Source organism: Pleurodeles waltl, chromosome 1_1 (genome assembly GCF_031143425.1).
Source record: "Pleurodeles waltl isolate 20211129_DDA chromosome 1_1, aPleWal1.hap1.20221129, whole genome shotgun sequence".
Classification (NCBI taxonomy): domain Eukaryota; kingdom Metazoa; phylum Chordata; class Amphibia; order Caudata; family Salamandridae; genus Pleurodeles; species Pleurodeles waltl.
In genome coordinates, this window is record NC_090436.1 from 65,217,581 (window position 1) to 65,238,680 (window position 21,100).

The window sequence follows — 21,100 nt, forward strand, 5'->3', positions numbered from 1 at the left end:
GCAGTAAGAACAATATTATAGCCTTAGAACCCGCCGTAGCTGGTTCTACCGGCTATTAAAGGCCCTCTGCCCGCGTTAAATGCCCGAGCCGAAGGCGAGGGCATTTAACAAGGGAGAGGGACTTTAAAAGCCGGTAGAGCCCGCTACGGCGGGTTCTAAGGCTATTAGAACATTCTGCCACTCAGGGCAGAATGTTCTATTAAAAAAAATCCCCTCGGGCTCCGTGAGGCTTTGTTCACAGCAACGCTCCGGGCTTTTACCGGCCTGTAAAAGCCTGCAGCACTCCATTGTTTTCAATGGAGCTTCCAGCATTCCAATGTTCTAATAAGTGTTAGAATGGAAAAGTCCCCTGCATGGTGAAGGACATGGATCCATTCCCTGAGTGCCCCAAATGTAATGGTGTCCAGATCCCTGGCGCTGATTTATATTGTCATGGATGAACACAGATCATGTGTGTGCACCACCACGTAGGCCTTTCTCATGGATTGCGATCTTCTTGGACAGGGAGGGGCACACACAGTGCTACCTTCATAGTGAAGAAAGGCTGTTGCCTTTGCCAGGGGTTAAGTAGCATGAGAACAGTGGTGGCGTCATACTGTGTAGAGATCAGTAGTCTCCTGACTTGATAGGTCTATACATTGAAAGTACCCTGTCCATTCTCTAATGTATTTCTGTTGGTGTGTTTCTGAAAAGACTCTTATGAGCACTGTTTGTGCCCTCTTGTTGCTTCAGCATCACTGCGTTCATCCCCTTTGATAGCCCCCCTACCCGAGCAGCAGGCTATCTCTGCCTGGGAAATCAAACACACAAACGGTGATGGATGAAATGCTTGTAATAAGTCTAACTATTGGCAATTGTTTGGAGTAGCATTTCAATCCATTGTTCTTTTGCCCACCATACCACCTCAATTTTGATCCAGCAAATCAATCTTGACCCTGGTCTCGTAGGTACAGTCCAACTTGAACTGCCATGCTGCGTCCTCCCTGCACAGAAAGAGGACCAGTTTTGGAATGATCACAGCTCTTCAGTTGGGATTGTGCCCATACATGGGTCCCAGGCTCACTGTGCCACTGACTTACTCATTCACACTCACTCTCACATTCCCAAATTCATTCATTTACAAACACACACACACTTTCACACCCACGCACACACACATTTAAGATTATTGTTTTACTTACCAACAGCTGCCGTGGCAGGACACTTCAGCTCCGCCGCTGTTGGTGCATTGGCCATCAGGACAGGTTCAGAGCTCACTCCCTAATCAGGTTCTAAAGAAAGAAACTGAAAGCTGAGCCATTATATCAATGGAGAAAAGCATGTTATCTATCATTCACTATTAGTGTAATATAATGGGACAGAAAACCAGGAAGTCGGAGCCGTGACTGCTATAAGTGCAAACGTTCTTCCAAATTATCTGTAGACTAACCTACATAGAAGAACACACAGTGGATATGTTTTTTATCATACTGTTTTCATCATCACAGTGACTAGAAATCACATCATTGAAAGTGGCCAACACTTCATCTACTTCAGTGTTAACCTGCCCTACATTCCCACAACTTTAACAGAGACCAGTAAGACTTTGTAAAGACCATGGAACAACCACAACATTAGCTATTTGATTGTCACCTCACCTCTTCCTCAGCATTGCAGCATATAGCACAAGTGACGCAAATCCATCACTGGCTATCCAAAGCAATTAACAAATGAATACACCTCAGTACCTCCTGATGCAAAAATCATTCACAGAGGACCCTCTGCTCAGATAAAAGACTGAAAATAACCTTGCAAACTTAGGGGGTTATTCTAACTTTGGAGGAGTGTTAATCCGTCCCAAAAGTGACGGTAAAGTGACGGATATACCACCAGCCGTATTACGAGTTCCATAGGATATAATGGACTCGTAATACGGCTGGTGGTAAATCCGTCACTTTTCCGTCACTTTTGGGACGGATTAACACCTCCTCCAAAGTTAGAATAACCCCCATAGTGTCAGAACTTGATTAACTCGCTCTGTGTGCATTGAACTTGAAAAAGACTCTTACTACAGTCAGATCTTCGAATCATAATGTCCATCCAGTGAACTTCAAAATATCCTTTTAGAATTCTGTAATTCACCACTGTGAGAAAGTAGGTTGTTGTTTTAGGAGGTTATGGACCCTTTTCAGCAACAGGAATAATCTGCGTCAGGCTGAATCACTAAAGTCACTAAATTAGCCTGTGCTTAACCCACTGGTAGCTTGGAACAAACGTGGTCAGGCTTAATTTAAAGGGAGTTTGTAAAGTATTTATGCAGCACATAAACAGTAATAAAGTGAAAAAACAAAACACGAAAAATCCCAAACCAATTTAGAAAAATAGAGAACATTGTACTAAATTATTTGACACCAAAGTGAAAAAAACTCCAAGTACTAGAACAAGAGATATGCAATTTTAAAAGTTTTGATGAAATCAAGCTCTATGAAGGAAAAAACGCAAACCACTGTTATCTTGTTGGGGTAGACCGGGCCTACGTCACAAGTATAGGCCGACCACAATGGAGTACGGGCTGGTTACAAGAATGACAACAGTCTCTTGGCAAAGTGCCTTGTTGCCTGGGCATTAAGATGCATTGAGCTGTGCAGGTCGGCATCGAGGATTAGTCAATGAGGAGCTGCGAGTTGAGGCTTGGCATCAAAATGCATCATGCAGCAGCAGAGAGAAGATTAAGCTGTCAACAGGAGCTTGTGATGCAAGGGCCTATGTCAACATTGAGAAATCTGCTAGGGCTGGGAGGACCTGTGCTGCAATGCTTCAGCACCGAAGGTGAGATGCGTCGAGTTGGGGTGGTGCCAGTGTTGAGCTGTGCAGTGTTTCGAGAGCTTAGAGTTGCGTCTTGTGGCTTGAATAGGGGTCACCAGACATACCCTTGCAGATTTCATGGGGTCCTAAGTCCACACCGGCAAGATGGATTCAACAGGGCAGCTTAGAGCAGCAGAAGAGTCATTGGTGCAGCAATAGCAGGCTTTGGGCAGCAGGGAAAACTTCAAAGCTGGGCAGTCCTTCCTCATAGCAAAGTCCCCAAATCAAGAATTGATCTGAAGAGTTGGATCTGAGAGTCCAATATTTATCCTTGGTGCCTTCCTTGAGGTGGGAGACACTTCTAGAGATTCCCCCTTATGAGGTGTCTGAAATTTCCTTTCTCCCTGCCCTGATCTCAATCTGTCTGGGGGCGCAATATACTAGTTTGAAGTCCTTTGTGTGTAATCTGAGCCGGTGCCGTGAGGTTTAAGTTTGGGTGGTGACTGCTCCAACTCCTATCAAATCAGAGATGGCCTACCCTGCCAACACCCAGACCCCCATTTCTGATAATATATTTTTTGTGTTGTATTTCTTTATTAAAGATTGTAGAATCAACAATCGAGAACAGGAGTATTAACATATTGCTTAAATCACATTCAACATGCAATAGACAGGTGTCTCTTACAAAGACCCAGCAATTACAGAAATGGAGGAGTCTATAGTCGTGCGAATATAAGATATGACCAGAGCTAACACCCTCTCCCTCAGGAATGTGCACTGCCCTGGCAGTGAGCTTCAAAGGGCTAACGCCCTTGAAACTCGACCCTCAGGCCTGCTGCTAGCAGCAGATGGCCTCCTCCTTTGCAAAACACCCAGTTTTGGAGGGAGGAAAGGCGGGAAAATCACACAAAGTGTAGGAGGAGGGGTCTCACTGAGCATGCACCACCCCTAATGGCTTGCAGGCGAAGGGGACCTTCCATTTCACTTTCCTCCATGTTGGATGGCAGGAAAATTGCCAATCAGGTTTAGGGAAGTGACCCTTCCCATAGAAAGTCATCACTGTATTGGGTGTAGCCACCCAAAGGTAAGTGTCACATTGGACACTACCAGGGTCCCCCTAAAACACCCACTAAATTCAGTATTTAGAGGACTCTCCTAGACCAAGAAAATGGATTTGAAAAGGATTTGAAAAAACAAAGAAGACCAGCACCAAAGAACCCACCAGCAAGAGAACTGTGGACCTGCTGCACAGGAAAAAGGCACCAAACTCTGCCTGCTGCACCCAGGACCCAAAAATCGCTGCTACAAAGGAGCTGGACACTGGACCGACCCCAAGAAACCAGGGGACCTCCAGGATTCAAGAATCACCCAAGATCTCCATTCTGAGTCGAGGCACCACTCAAAAACCAAGCACAAACCCCCAAACCATTGAGGATAACTTTACTGACCGGCCGATAACTCCGTGACTGGAAGTTGTAGCTGACCTCAACAATATATTGATGACTGCCCAGATGTGACCAACAACTGTGCCAAGTTTGGTGGCATTGTGCCCTCTAGTGGGTGAGTTACACCAATACCCTGGGTACAGGTCAGCTGACACCGGGCAACCAGTAAACCAGCTCCCCCAGAGCTGGAAACAGATCAGAAGGAAGCCCCAGTCAAGGTACTTCAGGAACACCCTGGACCTCCAACCAGAGTGCCCCCTTTGCCCTGTAAGCAGCCCTCAAAGAGACTCATCTCCAGCTCCAAGGGACTCCATTGCGCACAGCTCCTGGATCTCCAACTCGCCCTGCACCTGGCCGCCCTGGGCCTTGCATCGCAGGATCTGCTGTGTGCCCTGGGTCCCCAACCCCTTGCTACCTCAACAGCCCCAGGGGACCCGAAGGTACCATCTTTAAACATACTAACCAGCTCCTTTTCCAAGTGGCCCATCCAGGTGGCCCTATGCCTTTGCCAAGAACATCTCCAATGCTGCTCCCGCTGAAACCAGGAGCCACCGAGACTCTCCAGCTTGTGTAAGGTGCCCACAGACTGCTGCGGGCATCCTGCAAAAGAAGAGACTGGTAACTCCACTGTATGATTTTTAATGCATTTTTAAAGGTGACTGTGCATTGATTCCAATGGTGCATAATTACGAACAGAAAGACTAATTTTGCCAAAACGTTAAAAAGTCACATCTCAAAAAGTACTTAACATATCTAAAAGATCTTGGTCTTAAAAATTATATAAAAGTCTAAAGTATTTTTATAAATTCTTGTGCATTTGATGGATTCCTTATAGATGATAGCAAGTCCTCCTCCTGGCTTGTGAAGGTGGTCCTGTTGAGCGATCTTGTAACCCACTAGGATTGCTGTGGCAACGCTGGGAGCCAATGTGGCGTTGAGTTATCACTTCTTGATCAAATCAAGCTTAAAACTGGAACAACACGGAGGTCAGCAGCTACATCTTTTACATTGGTAATGCAGACAGGGGATTGCATTCTCTGTCTGCACTTTCAGAACAGATTTGGGTTGTTTCTCTTTTCCGGTGTGTTTTCTAAGCTGCCTGTCATACTCAGCCTTTGTGAAGAGTGATGCTCCTGACAGCAGAATTGTTTCCCTGTCCAAGAATCCACAACAGAGACACAAGTATAAGCATAAGTACTGTGGGTGTGGCTATGACCAGACACAATGAAAGTAATTGGGAAGAGAAACAAATGGCTGCTTTAATCAACATGACCCTTCATGAAGACTGATCAGCAAATCCTTGCAGCAAAAGGACCTGATCTAATTTCTAAAAGGAAGTCTGTTTCCCCTAGTCTCACTTCAATATCTAGATGTCCTCTTTCTAGTTTCAGAATGTCAGCAATAATCTCCCACTCTCTGGGAAAGTAATTTCATCTCCATCTTGTGCACATGAACAGACCGGGGGCTTCCAAACTAGAACCCACTGGCCTCCTTTTCTCTGGTTCACTCAGAATTGTGCAATGTTGTATCACAAAGAGCACACACATACAGACACACATGAAGTGCTGTGCTCTACGTTTGATTGTAGCAGCTGAACTTTACACGAGTGGGCCTGTAGGCCTCCACTTCTGTGACACAGATAAAGAGGTCTGGTCACTACCAGAATCACAAAAATATGGTATGGTGCAACCACTACTCCACATTGTAAACCAGGGACAAGGATGCTAGTCCAATATCACAAATCAGGATAAGCTTGGTGCACCAAAGCAGGTCCAGGGTCCCTTATGTGAAAGAACAGGCCAATGTTTCAGCTCATACGCTAGGTTGATGCTGGGGCAAAAACCATAATATAAGAAATTCACAGTTGGGCACTCAGGACACAGAACAAGACTGTACACCATATAGGGGTGAAAATACTTTTGTTCCTTCGCTTCAGTTTATTTCACGAACTCAAATCAAACACCACACACCAGATTCAGGGTTTATTTCAAAATGTTTGCACATTGCTATAATCTACGTACCATTTAGTAAATAGTTTGGAAATTATCATTTCATTAAACTATTGCATCCTCATTTGTCTGATAATGCTAAAAACAATAACACCACCTACTACAATACAAACGAATTAGTACCTGGGGGGTTATTCTAACTTTGGAGGAGTGTTAATCCGTCCCAAAAGTGACGGTAAAGTGACGGATATACCACCAGCATTATTACGAGTTCCATAGGATATAATGGACTCGTAATACGGCTGGTGGTAAATCCGTCACTTTTCCGTCACTTTTGGGACGGATTAACACCTCCTCCAAAGTTAGAATAACCCCCCTGATCTTCTGTGCAACTTCTATCTGCTATACAGTCAGGTATTATTTTATGATGCTTGAAATAGGGGGTAGAAAAGCCACCCCTAGTTGAAATGCATTGAGTAGCACAGATGTGAAATAATTCTTCTTCATTTAGTGCTGGTTTTGTGTTGCTCACAGTAAGTCATGTAGAGACGCATTGGAAGAGTTCTGTGGACACGTTCCTGGAAAAAGGTTCACATTGAAAGATCAATTCCAGGTGCAACGTGCCACTCTGAATATATCTGGTCTGGTTTAATTGCTGAAATTAGTACTTAACAACCTTGTTTGTTGGTTTTTGCATTTAGTCTAGAATCTAGGGCACAGGTGCCTTGTTAGAGCTCTGCTGACGGTTGTGATATGAGTGTATTATGCATAGTATTGCTATATCCATGTTTAATAAATGGGAGTCTGCAATCCCTGTATAAAAGCCTGTCTCTCATTTCCTTATGGCATTCGAGTGATGATGTCTCTAGTCACCTCTAATTATGAAATGACATAGCTGTCCATCTGCAATAAGTTATCACAGCTAAGTTGTGATGTCATAATGCCTCCAGAGAAAGATAAAGTGAAAAGCAGATTGTATGCCCTGCTATTATCCACTTGTGCCCTCAATATGCCTTTTTGACAATTCACAAGCCCCAAGTCCCCCTGCAGTCCCTGGTTCGGTAGCATGACTGAATTCATATGGCTTCAGCTCACTGGTCCCTATGCATTGCTGTGTAGTTGCCAGCAGGTTCACACATATGAGCAAGCTCTCTGTCCAGGGAAAGAGGCACTGCCATGACGTCATCCCCTTTAACTAAGATCAGGAGACAGCTGTGGTTTGTGAAAGCTCAGGTATCAGAGTTGTGGCAACAAAAACGACTGTGCAGAATCAATGTCCTCCCATAAAGTGCTGTACTTAACACTCCAGTCCCTAGTTGTATGTTGTATGTTGTGACGGTCTGAAAAGCATCTATTTTGCTGAAACTGCACTGCAAAAGCCCAGAAAAAGTTAAAATTACTGTATGAGATGCAGAGAGTGCTGCTCTGAAATATAAAGAGGCAGCCTCAGCTCTATTTCCTAGTATTTGCTGCAGACAGCACAATTTGGCCAAAATGTGCATCCGCTCTGAGCATACACACTGAGGCAGAATGTGCTATTGGTACAGACCCAGAAGTGCCAAGTTTAACATGGCTTCGGTAGGAGGCTGACCCTCTATGTAGTGTGCAAAACTAGGCACACTGTGCAGGGGGTCCAGGCAACCACATGCTGATTTCCAGAGGTAAAATTAGACCACCTAAATGCTCCAATTTTTAATGTAGTTGGTCGAGCAGTTAGGCTGATCTGGGAGATGTGCTATGTATTTGCTGTACTCACAAATCCAATCATGCACCACACACACTCAATGAAGAACGCCACCCCATTCACAGAACACCTGCACTTCAAACTGCAAATCTCTGAAAACCTCACCCTCAATGGAATCCTCCCACACCGAACACCCAGCCCACGAACCGCCTTTACCAACTTCATCGACAACTTCGTTGCTCTGCTCACCATCAACTCCAGAGCCTAGATTCTCCTTGGTGACCTCAACTTTTACATGGAAGATTGAAATGACCCCTGCTTTACACCACTCCTAAAAAGCTTGACCAACATCGCACTCACCCAGCTCATCCCAGAACTAACACACACCGCAAGACACACGCTGGCCCCATCTGCACCACAAGTGACAGCATCAAATACAACTCATCTACACCACTCAAATGGACCAACCGCTACATCTTCCATTTCCAAATCAACACACCTCAGCTGTCAACACCGCACACTAATTCAGCATTCCAAGCTGCAGCTAAGGCAAAATCACAGAAGCAGACTGGCTTAGTACCCTCAGCACAGATCACCCTAGCCCCACAGACCAACCCTACAAGGACATCACTACTTCAACAACTGGATCAAGAATTGCCCAAACTACCTTACATCCATCAAATCTAGCAAGCATAACAATTCAAATAAGCAGGCCAGCTGGTACAAAGAAGATCTGTGAGACAGCAAAGGAGACTTGAACAGGTAGAAAGGAAATGGAGAGCCAGCCACAATTCCACAGACAGAACTACATACAAGTCTGCACTCAGGCACTACCACCAGCAAATAAGAGACAGCAAGAAAATCGAACTAGTAACAGTAATAAAATTAATTTCATTTTATTACAAATAGTAAAGGCTATACAAACCTTCAGACAATTTTCTAGCTACAGAATTGTCTGAAATATAAGCAAACCCTTACTAAAACTCACTAAAATTCAAATGGAAACAGAATTAGGCAGCCTTTGTCTACCCACCATAAATCTATATTACAAAGTGCATCACTTGGTGCATCTGTCATACATTTTTTCGAAAGACCTGGAAAAACGTGATTGACTGGCAATGGGCAACAGCTCACAGTACAGAAAGCAGTTGATATGGCAAAACAGAGACACAGGAAGACAAACTGAGCCCAGAACATGGAGCTTAGAGCATAAACTGTCACAAGTTCACTCATACTTGCAGTCTAAAATCCTAGAGATGCATGACAGAGTTATTGTGAAGCCAGGCTCAAATTATGCTTCTATACATGATTGGCACTGGACTCCACAGAAATTGCATCAAGCCAAACTAACTCACACGTCTGACTACTGGAGATGTGGCAGTGAAGATGGAGACATAGCCAGTGCTTAATTTGTGAATAAAAATGTACTGGTGCCAAAAGCTCTCATCTGAAACTCGTGGCTGCTGAAATTAAATGTGCAAGCACGGAATACTGAGGCAGCGTAATCCTAAAGCCATTTTGTTACTCTTTAATCCATTTACAGCCACTCCCTGCCCCTTCAGCTCACTCTTTCAGCTTTCTGCTTTCTCCCTTTCTGACACTTTTTCGTTTTTCTTTTTCTCCACCTTTCCCATGTGTATCTTTTGCTCGTAGTAAATGCTTGAAGCAAAAAAATAAGTGCCAGCCCTAAAAAATAAATGCCCGTGCCCCATATAGGAAACCCCAGGCTCAAATTAAGCACTGGACATAGTGGAAGTAATTTGCTTTTGCCCTTCAATTCCACATTACTAGCATAAAGTACTTCTGCGTATAAACAAACAGTTTCAACCTATGACATTCTCTGCATTCCTGAAATAGGGCAGCACAGCTAACCTCTGGCGATAGAAACAATGGCCCAACTACAAGAAGGGCGTAGCGCCACCTAACGCCACATTAGGATCATTTTTTTACGCTAATGTGGTGTTAGGTTGGCAAAAACGCCCTGCCAAATTTACAAAGTGGTGCAAAGCACGCACTGCACCACTATTTAAAACCCTTTCGCCACATTATGCCTGTGCCAGGCATAATGTTTGCAGGGGGGGGCGTTCCTCCGTTAGGAAGCCCAGAAAAATGGCGCAGTGGGATCTATGAGATTGCACTGCGCCATTTTTCTCGTCATTTTTAATGCCTGCTCAGTGCACATATTAAATTGAAGCATGCCATTGTTTATTATGGGCCTCTATACTTTGCAGGATTAGCGCTAAACTTTATGGCATTAATCCTGCAAAGTACCACAATAACGTCAGAAATTCAGAGCTTTTGGTCCTAAAGTGCGCCATGGTGCGCCGTATCATTAATTCATGTAATGAAGTGCCACTTTTCTGAAATCTGGGCGAATGTGTCACCCCATCCCAGGAGGATTCATTAACAGACATAGCAGTTGCAACATCACATGAACAACACCATGTTTCAACTATTGGATCAACCTGGCACCTCTGAGAGCGTCTGAGCTTCCTTTGTTAGACCAAGCCGGGAAGGCCTAGAACATTCTAAGTGAACGCATCGTCATTCACCTCAAAGTTGATACCTTCCCTATCTTGCTTCCAGCTGAACGATTTCTTAATCAATGTTCCTGTTGCCTTCGTTGTGGCAGTACTTTATATATATTCAATCAAGATGACACAGGGACTCGATCATTTTTAGGCCTGTATACGTTTTCTTTTTGGTCTGTTCTTCGATTTGCTTGCTAAGAATTATCTCAGTTGCAATGTAAGCATTGTCATGTTTTCAGACTGATGTGCAAGAACCTGGACTAAATCAGGTCGCACAATATTGTGTATGATGTGAGCATACTAATATGATGGAAATGTTCTTTTTAATAAAGACTTATTGACATAAGGACGGGGTTGGCAAATAAGTTATTCAGTTGTTGGGTGACTATTGAGCACTGAGCTTGCTGCACCCCCCACAGTAAACTCCCTGTCACCCCCCTGACTGATCACCATCTGCTCCACTGAGCGTCAAGCGTTGAAAGGTTGCACTTGGCCCCGTTTGCAAAAGTATAGTGCAATGAACCCCTGGACTTCAGTGGCAAATGAACCTGGGCTGAGGACAAATAGCTCCTGTTTCCCCCATGACCCAGTGAACAGGGTCTAACAATCACTCACTGAAAGATTGTCTTGTGACTCATCGCCCCAAATTCACTTACAGGCGCTGGTTCCATATTTAAAATACGTCTATGTGAACTAGGATGCTCACACTCTTAAATGGCTTGAACAGACCGTTTTCAAGGCTATTTCCCAAAGTAACATATTTCAGACATTGACTTTTTGCTAGTCCAGCTAGGCTTACATGCCATCAGATCCAACTGTCTGAACCATTTCAGGAAGTGCACCTTTTGTGCACAGGTATTGTTTATAGCAATAGCATTATTTACTTTAAATCAACCTCTATGGACTATACTTCTGAGTATCGACACCAACAATATTGTGGCATACTAATATTGACTACAGAATATTGAGGGACAAATTATCGAAAGGTAAGAGAATATAGGAAAGTATATATTTGCTTTTTCCTAACTCCACGCCTGCGTACCTTAAAGATACATGTACCACATGGGTACATATATGTAGAGTTAGGTATAGACAATTCAGACCGACTTACCTGCTGATATTTTATTTTCAATATTCTGCCCATCAATATTGTTAAGTCAATATTGAGGGGGGGACATCAACTTTACTATACCTCACTTAAAAAAAATGAGATTGATAGAGAACTACATTATTTTTTCCCATGAGCTTTCATCTAGAAGCTCCTCAATATTAATTCCATCCATTCTGTGGGCCCCACTCACAAAGGTATTTATGTCTAGTAAAGTGGAAAGTGCGGAATTTCTGCATTTGGGGCGGAATCTCTATGCGGGAAATTCTCTGTAGTACAGAGTGTGGAGATTCTGCTCCAAGTGTTGAGTTTCTCCAACAAAGGCAGTTGTTTCTGTGCATGAGATAGAACGTCACTCACTCTACATAAAGATGCTGACAGTGGCAGGAATAGGGGACGATTTTGACAAGCTCATTTATTTACATAAAATATTTTTGCAGTCCATTTCTCCATTAACATGCCTGACATCATGGGTGGAGCGTTGTTCGCACTACATGTTTGAAATAAGGAATTGATAGAATTGAAGTCTCGCTTTTACTCTATTAAATGTTTAAATGCTCTCACATTTCTAGCACCTCTGCACTTTTTTAGGCCGAGCGCAAGTGCTCAGACATGTTGTAATCTATCTGTGGGCTTTTAACCACGCCCACGCCGCATGCCCATCACTATCACTCGGTCGTGGGCTTGCCTTTCAAAAATCCTTTGTTATCATTGGTAAATGCTTTACGGTTGTCCCTCCTTGGGGCAGTTTTGTTACTCCATTGGACACCGACCCTGTTACATGGATAATTGCACATTTGCCGATACGTTTGACTGCGAGCGAACTTCTTTTTCCTTTTGGGTCTCCTTTGCGCTTATGCCAGCCATGGCGCTTTGAATGGGCTTGCTTATGTCAACAGTTTTTCTTTTCATTTTCAATTTATGTGTCAAGACAAGTCCAGTTAGGAATTTACAACGTTAATACAACGCTAATAGCTCTAACTCGAGCAAACACGAGACCCATTGCATTGCAAATGCTTGTTTCTTTCAGAGGTGTGTTCCTCTATAGGTAGAGTCACTGGCATTATGCAATTCTGCAGCTGCACCATTTACTCCTTACTGATGGAGTTGCAATAGTTTGCCATAGTTACCACATAATATACCATCTGTTTCATAATTTGCATATTTACCCAAAAACAGATTCTTTGTTGCTCACTTTGACAAAATGGAGTTCCACGCAATGACATACTCTTTGTAAATGTTAACTGATGGCCTTCCAGTTGCTGATTGCTATTCAGATGTTCAACTGATATACATGAGGTGCAACTTTGCCCAGACAGTATAAGTAGGTGCCACATTTTTTACCTTTCCTTGCCGTATAATTTTGCGAACCCTGTCGTGTAATTTGACTCTCCATTGCTACATAATTCCAGTAACTCTAACTACCCCGCAGGAAATGTGGTGCTTGTTTTAACCCCCGTTTCTGGTAGGTCACAGCAGGTAGAATATTTATTGCTCCTCAGACCACTGCTTAGTTTCAAAAAATAAAAAAGGGCTGGTGCCCAAAGCTCTCCTCTGGTACACGCAGCTGCTGCAATTAAATGTGAGAGCACGGAATATTGAGGCAGCATAATCCTGAAGCAATCTCGGGCCTCTTTAATCCATTTGCAGCCACTCCCCGCCCCCTTCACTCTTGCAACTTTATGCTTTCTCCCTTTGTGACGCTTTTTCGCTTTTCCCTTCTCCGTCTTTCCCATATGTGTCTTTTGCTTGCAGTAAATGCTTGGGGCTAAAAAATAAGTGCCGGCCCTCAAAAATAAGTGCTGGTGCCCTGCACCGGAGACCACCAACTCAGATTAAACACTGCTCCGGACCCTTCCCTTCACGCATAAAATTGATGGATGAGTTCTTTCTACTACAAGGAACGTGGGCTTATTCTCAGCTCGTCCATTCCTTGAACACAAAATATTTTTAATACTCAACTGAAACATATTTAAGCAAAAGAAAGACAAATTACAAACATAAATTCCTCATCACGATTCACGTAATCAAATCAGGAAATGAATGCTGGAGGTTTATCGCATGGGCTCTCATTATCCTAATGAGACTACTGGATTTTGAGCGGCAAGATCATTCAGAGTGGGGGACTAAGTCTGAACCACGGTGAAGGACCCTTGTCACTCTAATTCCGGGTTTTGCTCCGGCTAACTAGCAGTGCCTCATCTCTTCCAAAGGGAAGAGACAATTGGGCAGCCGAGCACATGGCATCTTAGTACTTCCCAGGGAAGCCGTGGTCACTCGGGTCACAACCGGTTCTCTCATACACAGGGCGGTCTCATATATAAGTGACAAAGGCAGTTTGAGTTTTAAAGATTGGTTTAATAAAACAACTGCATTTTAGATAGCAAAGCGTGAGCAGCAATAACCAGAACTACACAACACAGTAGGATTAAAATAGTAACGATGAGAGTGAAGCACAAGAATAAGGCTATCATAGTGCAACTAGATTAGGTCCTCTCTAAGTTATATTATGAGCACAGCATGTAAAGCTGTAAGCCTGCCTTTCAGGTTCTCCCGGGAGGACATCAACCCTCATACCTGAGCAAAGGCCTGTAATCTGCATCTGCAACGGGGCAGTCAGCATCTAGTTGTAGGTTCCTGGTCGGAATCTCCCTCTAACGTGTACTAGGAGTAGAAAGAGTTTTTATAGCTAACACGCAGATGTTCTAAGAAAATGTCCCTACGTAAGGATGCGTTTTTTCTACGAACACTAGAGACTAAACCTCTACCACATGTACCGGCAATGTACCAGACTGTAGCCTTGACTGAAGCACAGGGTGAGCAAGAATGCATTGTTTGAGAACACAGTGCTGAACTAAGCTAAACAGTGGGTTAGAAATAAATAAAAACAAGACTGTAAAACTGGTTATTGTAAAATAACAGTGCAAGGCTGAATAAAATGTATCTAGGCTAAAGTGCACAGAGGCCTAATATGTTAACCTAACGTGCATGACGCTATAATAAAAAATGGCTACACTACAGTTTCAAATCTCAATTATGATAGTTGTGTGTGTTTTTTTAAACCTTACCCTATGTTGGTCTGTTAACATTGTTGTTATGCGCCTCAAGTGATGTCATTCACTCCTGTGGTCTGTTGTGCCCATGTTAGTATCACTTGTGTTCCTGATTTGCTTTGCTTTATTTGTGTCCTTTGTTCATTGTTTCTGTTGTGTATGTAAGAAGATATGCTGTACCTCATGTGGCGCAGCACAAGACCAAGTTAGGAGGTTAAGGACCCTTACTGGATTTACCTTCTGGAGAGCTGCCGGAGGCTGGACTGAATAAATGTGTTTACTTCTGTCATTACACTGTATGTCCTGTTCACTTCTGTCAGTACTTACAACAACACATGTTCATCATGATCTACTGTCTCTTCTCCTCCAAAGTTGGGAGGAGAAATCCTTTGGAGATGGAGACTTAGGGGTATATGTACAAGAAAGTGGTACATCGTAGATGATGCACTACTTTTCTTGCACCCCCCTACCGGCACCTAACAATACCATGGTTGCGCCATATTTACAATACGGCACACCATGGCGGTTGTTAGCACATTAGAGTCAACATTTTTGACCCTATTGTGATAGCTACACTATTTAGATGTTGGCGGTCCCATAGATGATAACCTGCCCGAGCCCTGCCGACTCTGCCAAGGATTCCTATCCGCTGCAACGGCGCCATAGTAAAGATTAGCTGACGGTGGCAGACTCACTTACCGCTGAGCAGATTTGGATGTGCCTTACCAGTAAGCAAAAACTCACCTTTTCTTCCGATTCCACTACAGTTTCTCGCTGGACATGACTGGACAGGACCCTCCGTTGCTGCTGCCACAGGACCCCAGGGAAAACACAAACCCCACCGACGCTGGACACAAACTTAGACAACTCTCTTTGGTTATACATGTTGGGACGGGGGGTCAATGCAGACATATACAGTCACATGCTCGGACGCCACGGATTACACCTCCTCTTCATGGTATGGGCCCTCAGGGGAAGTGCTAGCGCTCCCTCCGGGGGCCCCGCAAATCCCTCCCATGGGCAGGGCTGGAAGGGTAATCGCTTCCCCTTCCACCCCTGCCCCTCCTGCGCACCCCCCAATGACGTCTGATGGCGTCAGCGCACGATCGCACGCTGACCTCATCAGAGGCCGTCCCGACGGCTGAGCTTCCAGTGTGGATCAGAAGAGAAATGCAAAAGCATTTCTCTTCTGATCACGGGCTGGGGGCAGGAGAGGTACCAAAAGGAAAGGAAAGGCCTTTCCTTTCCTTTGATGTCTCTCTGAGCATTTCTGCATCCCAATCGCGAAGTGATCGGGCGCAGAAATGCCCACTAGACATCAGGGATTTGTGTTTGTGTTGTGTTTACAATAGAGGGGAGCGACCCCTTTGGCAAAGGTTGCTCCCCTGGGGGGCAAATTATATTTAGGCCAATCTGCCCCCAAGGGGGGCAGAAACCACTAGACACCAGGGATTTCATTTTTTAGGTCAATGTCATGCAATGGCAGCAACCCCTTAGGCAAGGGTCACTCCCCTGGGGGGACACATTTATTTTAGGTAATTCCTGCCCTCCTTGGGGGCAGAAACCACTAAGGCTCCAGGGATTGGTGTGTGTGTGTGTTTTGTTCGGGGGGCAGCCCCTTGGGCAAGGGTCGCTTCCCATGGAGGCACATTTCTGTTGGCCATTTCTGCCCCCCCTTGGGAGCAGCTCGGCCTATTTTTGTAAGGCCCATCTGCCCCTGACGGGGCAGAAGGTCCACCAGAGATCAGGGAAGATTTGTTTAAAAAAAAGAGGGTGTGAGTATGACCATACCCCCACCCCAAATAAATGGGGACAAAGTTGTTCTGCCCACCAGTAAGCATCCACTCCCCGGAGGGGCAGAAAGCCTACCAGATGCCAGGGAAGAAAACAAAAATAGTGGGGTGGTGCCTACCAACCAGTATGGGCATGGTTATGCCCCCACCCCAACTGAAGGAGGTAACAGCCTTTAACCACCCCGCACATTATAACATCTTATCCAACGGCAAGCAAGAGGACATTTGATTATTTTGGGTTTTGGTTTTACATTTGAGCCATGAGAGCTTGTCTAACTCTCAAAATCGCCCCGAGGGCTGCACTTTTTGGACTTTGTAATGCTGCCATGTAGAAAAATCAACGAGACCTAGACACATCTGAAAACTAAACATCTGGCTGAGTCCAGGGTGGTGAGCTTCAAATGCTCCCTGCACCATTTTCTTACCCAAAATACCCTGCAATCCCCAACTTTGCGTGAAATCACACATTTTTCCCACATTTTTGTGATGGAACCTTCTGGAATCTGCAGGAAAACCCAAAATGCTTACCACCGAGCAGTGTCACATCTATACCAATAACAATTCTGCCCCACTTGTCAGCCTAAAAGCATTTTTTCCCAAACTGCCCCTTTGGACCCACTTTGGTTCCCCCTCATTTTCTACATGTTTTTGGCTCTTCCCTGTCACAGGCACTTGGCCCACCTACACAAGTGAGAACATTGGGTGGTCAGAAATTTGTGCCAGTGTGGTGATCCCACACAGAAATGTGGGAAAAATTTGATTTTTTAGCTAAATTTGAGGTTTGCTGAGGATTCTGGGTAAGAAAACACTGGGGATCCACGCACGTCACACCTCCCTGGACTCCCCTGGGTGTCTAGTTTTCAGAAATGTTTGGGTTTGGTGGGTTTACCTAGATGGCTGCTGAGCCCAGGACCAAAAACTTAGGTGCCCCTCCCCCGGCAAACAGGTAGTTTGGTATTTGATAATTTTGATGTGTCCACATAGTGTTTTAGGGGCATTTCCTGTCACAGGCACTAGGACTACCCACACAAGTTATGCACCATTTTTATTGGGAGACATGGGGGAATGGTGGGAGGAAGGAAATTTGTGGCTGCTCTCAGATTCCAGAACTTTCTGTCACCGAAAGCTGAGGAAAAAGTGCATTTTGTTGCCAAATTTTGAGGTTTGCAAAAGATTCTGGGTAGCAGAACCTGGTGAGAGCTCCACAAGTCACCCCATCTTGGATTCCCCTTGGTGTCTAGTTTTAAAAAATGCACAGGTTTGGTAGGTTTCCCTAGGTGCCGGCTGAGCTAGAGGCCAAAATCCACAGCTACGCACTTTGCAAAAAACAGGTCAGTTTTCTTTGGGAAAATGTAATGTGTCCATGTTGTGTTTGGGGTATTTCCTTTCAAGGGCACTAGGCCTACCCACACAAGTGAGGTACCATTTTTATTGGGAGACTTGAGGGAATGCTGGGTGGAAGGAAATTTGTGGCTGCTCTCAGAACTTTCTATCACCGAAATATGAGGAAAAAATGTTTTTTTTCCAAATTGTGAGGTTTGCAAAGGATTCTGGGTAACAGAACCTGGTGGGAACCCAACAAGTCACACCATCCTGGATTCCCGTAGGTGTCTAGTTTTTAAAAATGCACAGGTTCGGTAGGTTTCCCTAGGTGCCGGCTGAGCTAGAGGCCAAAATCCACAGCTAGCCATTTTACAAAACACATGTCAGATTTCAATGTAAAAATGTGATGTGTCCACGTTGCATTTCCTGTTGCGGGCGTTAGGCCTACCCACACAAGTGAGGTACCATTTTTATTGGGAAACACAGAACACAGAATAGCAGAACAAGTGTTATTGCCCCTTGTCTTTCTCGACATATTTTCCTTCCAAATGTAAGACAGTGTGTAAAAAAGAGGTCTATTTGAGAAATGCCCTGTAATTCACATGCTAGTATGGGGACCCCGGAATTCAGAAATGTGCAAATAACCACTGCTTCTCAACACCTTATCTTGTGCCCATTTTGGAAATACAAAGGTTTCCTTGATACCTATTTTTCACTCTTTATATTTCACCAAATAAATTGCTGTATACCCAGTATACAATAAAAACCCATTGCAAGGTGCAGCTCCTTTATTGGCTCTGGGTACTAAGAGTTCTTGATGAACCTACAATCCCTATGCATACCTGCAACCAGTAGAAGAGTCCAGCAGATGCAATGGTATATTGCTTTCTAAAATCTGACATCGCAGGAAAGTTACAGAATAAAACGTGGAGACAAATGGCTGTTTTTTTCACCTCAATTTCAATATTTTTTATTTCAGCTGTTATTTTCTGTAGGAAAACGTTGTAGGATCTACACAAATGACCCCTTGCTGAATTCAGAATTGTGTCTACTTTAAAAAAATGTTTAGCTGTCTGGGATCCAGCATTGATGTCACACCCATTTCTGTCACTAACTGGAAGAAGGCTAAAAGCACAAAAATAGTAAAAATGCGGGAATGTCCCAGTAAAATGCCATAATTGTGTTGAAAAATGTGGTTTTATGATTCACGTCTGCCTATTCCTGAAAGCTGGGAAGATGATGTTAATGCCATTTTCAGGGAAAAACCACAAGCCTTCTTCTGTAGCCCTTTTTACCCATTTTGTTTTTTAAAAACTAATTTTTTGCTGTACTTTGGCAAATTTCTTGGTCTCCTCCAGGGAAACCCACAAACTCTGGGTACCTCTAGAGTCCCTAGGATGTTGGGGAAAAAAGTACGCAAATTTGGTGTGGGTAGCTTATGTGGACAAAAAGTTATGAGGGCCTAAGAGCGAACTGCCCGAAATAGCCAAAAAAAGGCCTGGCACCTGAGGGGGAAAAGGCCTGGCAGTGAAGGGGTTAACATGCTTATATCACAAACACAGGTGGGTCAGACACGGACACTGATACACAAAACATATTGAACACATACACAACTATCATTGTTGTGCCAGTATTCATTGCCAAATGAATGCTGGCACCACAATGACGGTACATCCACACTTGCCAACTGTGCTGATGTGTGCACATAACAAGGGGACATGTACCTGTCATGTTGTGCTTAGAGTTGTGTGTGTGTGAGTCAGTACATGTATGTGTGTATGTGATGTGATTGGGTGGGTGAGCTGGAGGGAAATGTAGTGGGTGATGTGGTTGTGTCAGTATGTGTGCCACATAGATGTTGTTGTGTATTTGGTGGTGTGTGTTGTGTTGCTGTTTGCAGAATTCAGATGAGTGTTGTGTGGCGGTCACTGTTGTGTTTAGTTGTGCATTTGTGTGCATGTGGTTGTCTAGATGAGTGTGCAGGTGTGAGGGTTGTGTTGTGTGTGATGTATGGGGGGGTGCATATGTGACAGGTAGAGTGTGTGGGTGTGTGTGCGTGATTTACCTGTACTCCTCGGACACTGGCATTGTATGATGTCCATTGGGTCCAGCAGTACCCTCCATACGCCAGCAAACTGCCAGCAGGACACCACCTGTCCAACTATAACATCTAGATACAGCTGGCGGGAACCTGACTGCCTAATGGCTAGGAAGAGCACCCCATTGTGGCGTTCTTCGACTGACCCGCAATGCATCTAAATGCAGCAGGCAGAAAACTGCTGATTTGATGGTCTTCTCGAGCCCACTATCGGCATGGTAACACTGCTAAAATCTAAAACAGGCCCTCACTCTTTGGTAGTAAGTCCTTACCTCTATTATTTTCTAAGGGAGGGTGTTGCAGCACCAGTGGTTGGTCATGTGTAGTGTAGGAACTACTACAAATATGTAGGTTACTACAAAAGTGAAAATGACTACAAAAGCACAGTTTGTGAATACCGAAAAGAAGTAAACTTACTCAAAAGTCACCTTTGTGAATCAGACCCTTTTTGTTACTATGAAAATGTGATTGTGTTGCCAAGATCCTTGGGGATACATGTGAAGACCGTATAAACATTTTTGATGCAGGAACACACTTGGTAGCATTTGAGATATTGAAGACATGCTATTAAATATTTAAACATTGACATTTCTGGGTTCTGCCTCTTCTCCTGATCCAAAAAGACCTTATCCAGCGTACTTGTAAATATTGTACAGGCTCTGGTTTCCTAGTTCTCTTCGTAGAGGGGGTTGTCAGCCTGCATTTTCATTAAACTACCATGAGAGACAAACGTATGCTTTAGAGTTGCAAGCACTGTCTCAAACCTCACTCTTTAATATCCCTCCTTGACAACAAATTAAATAATAAACATACATTCACCACTGTTCAGAAATCAGAACACACCCTTTGCTAAAGCATGGGCTCTAACTTCATGTTCAATCTTTTTATATGCAGCTTTTCCGAGCTTCACCTGCTTGTAACCTGAAGCTGAAGTCCATGGTTCTCTCCATAAATATACATCTTGGTGAAACCATCCCTTGTACTTAATCGGGTTTTTTACGTTCATGGCCTTTGGTGTCCCACATATGTCACCTACATAACTGTGACTTCTATTCTAGTGTTGTGTTCAACATGTGCATGGTCCCTGTTATACTGGCTGTATTCCCTTTCATCAATGTTCTTCAGGAGCTTGTCTGTCATTCCCCCATCACTAGATGACTGTATGGGGCATTCAAAGTTGCGTGGAGTTTTTTCTTGTGAACTTTGAGTATTTATCACAAAATCTGTGAACAATAAGTAAAGGGTATGAAGTTCTACATAAGCTGGGCTTTAGCGTAAATATCAGAACCTTCATGAGCAATTTGTACACATGTGTAAACTGTGTTGAGACAC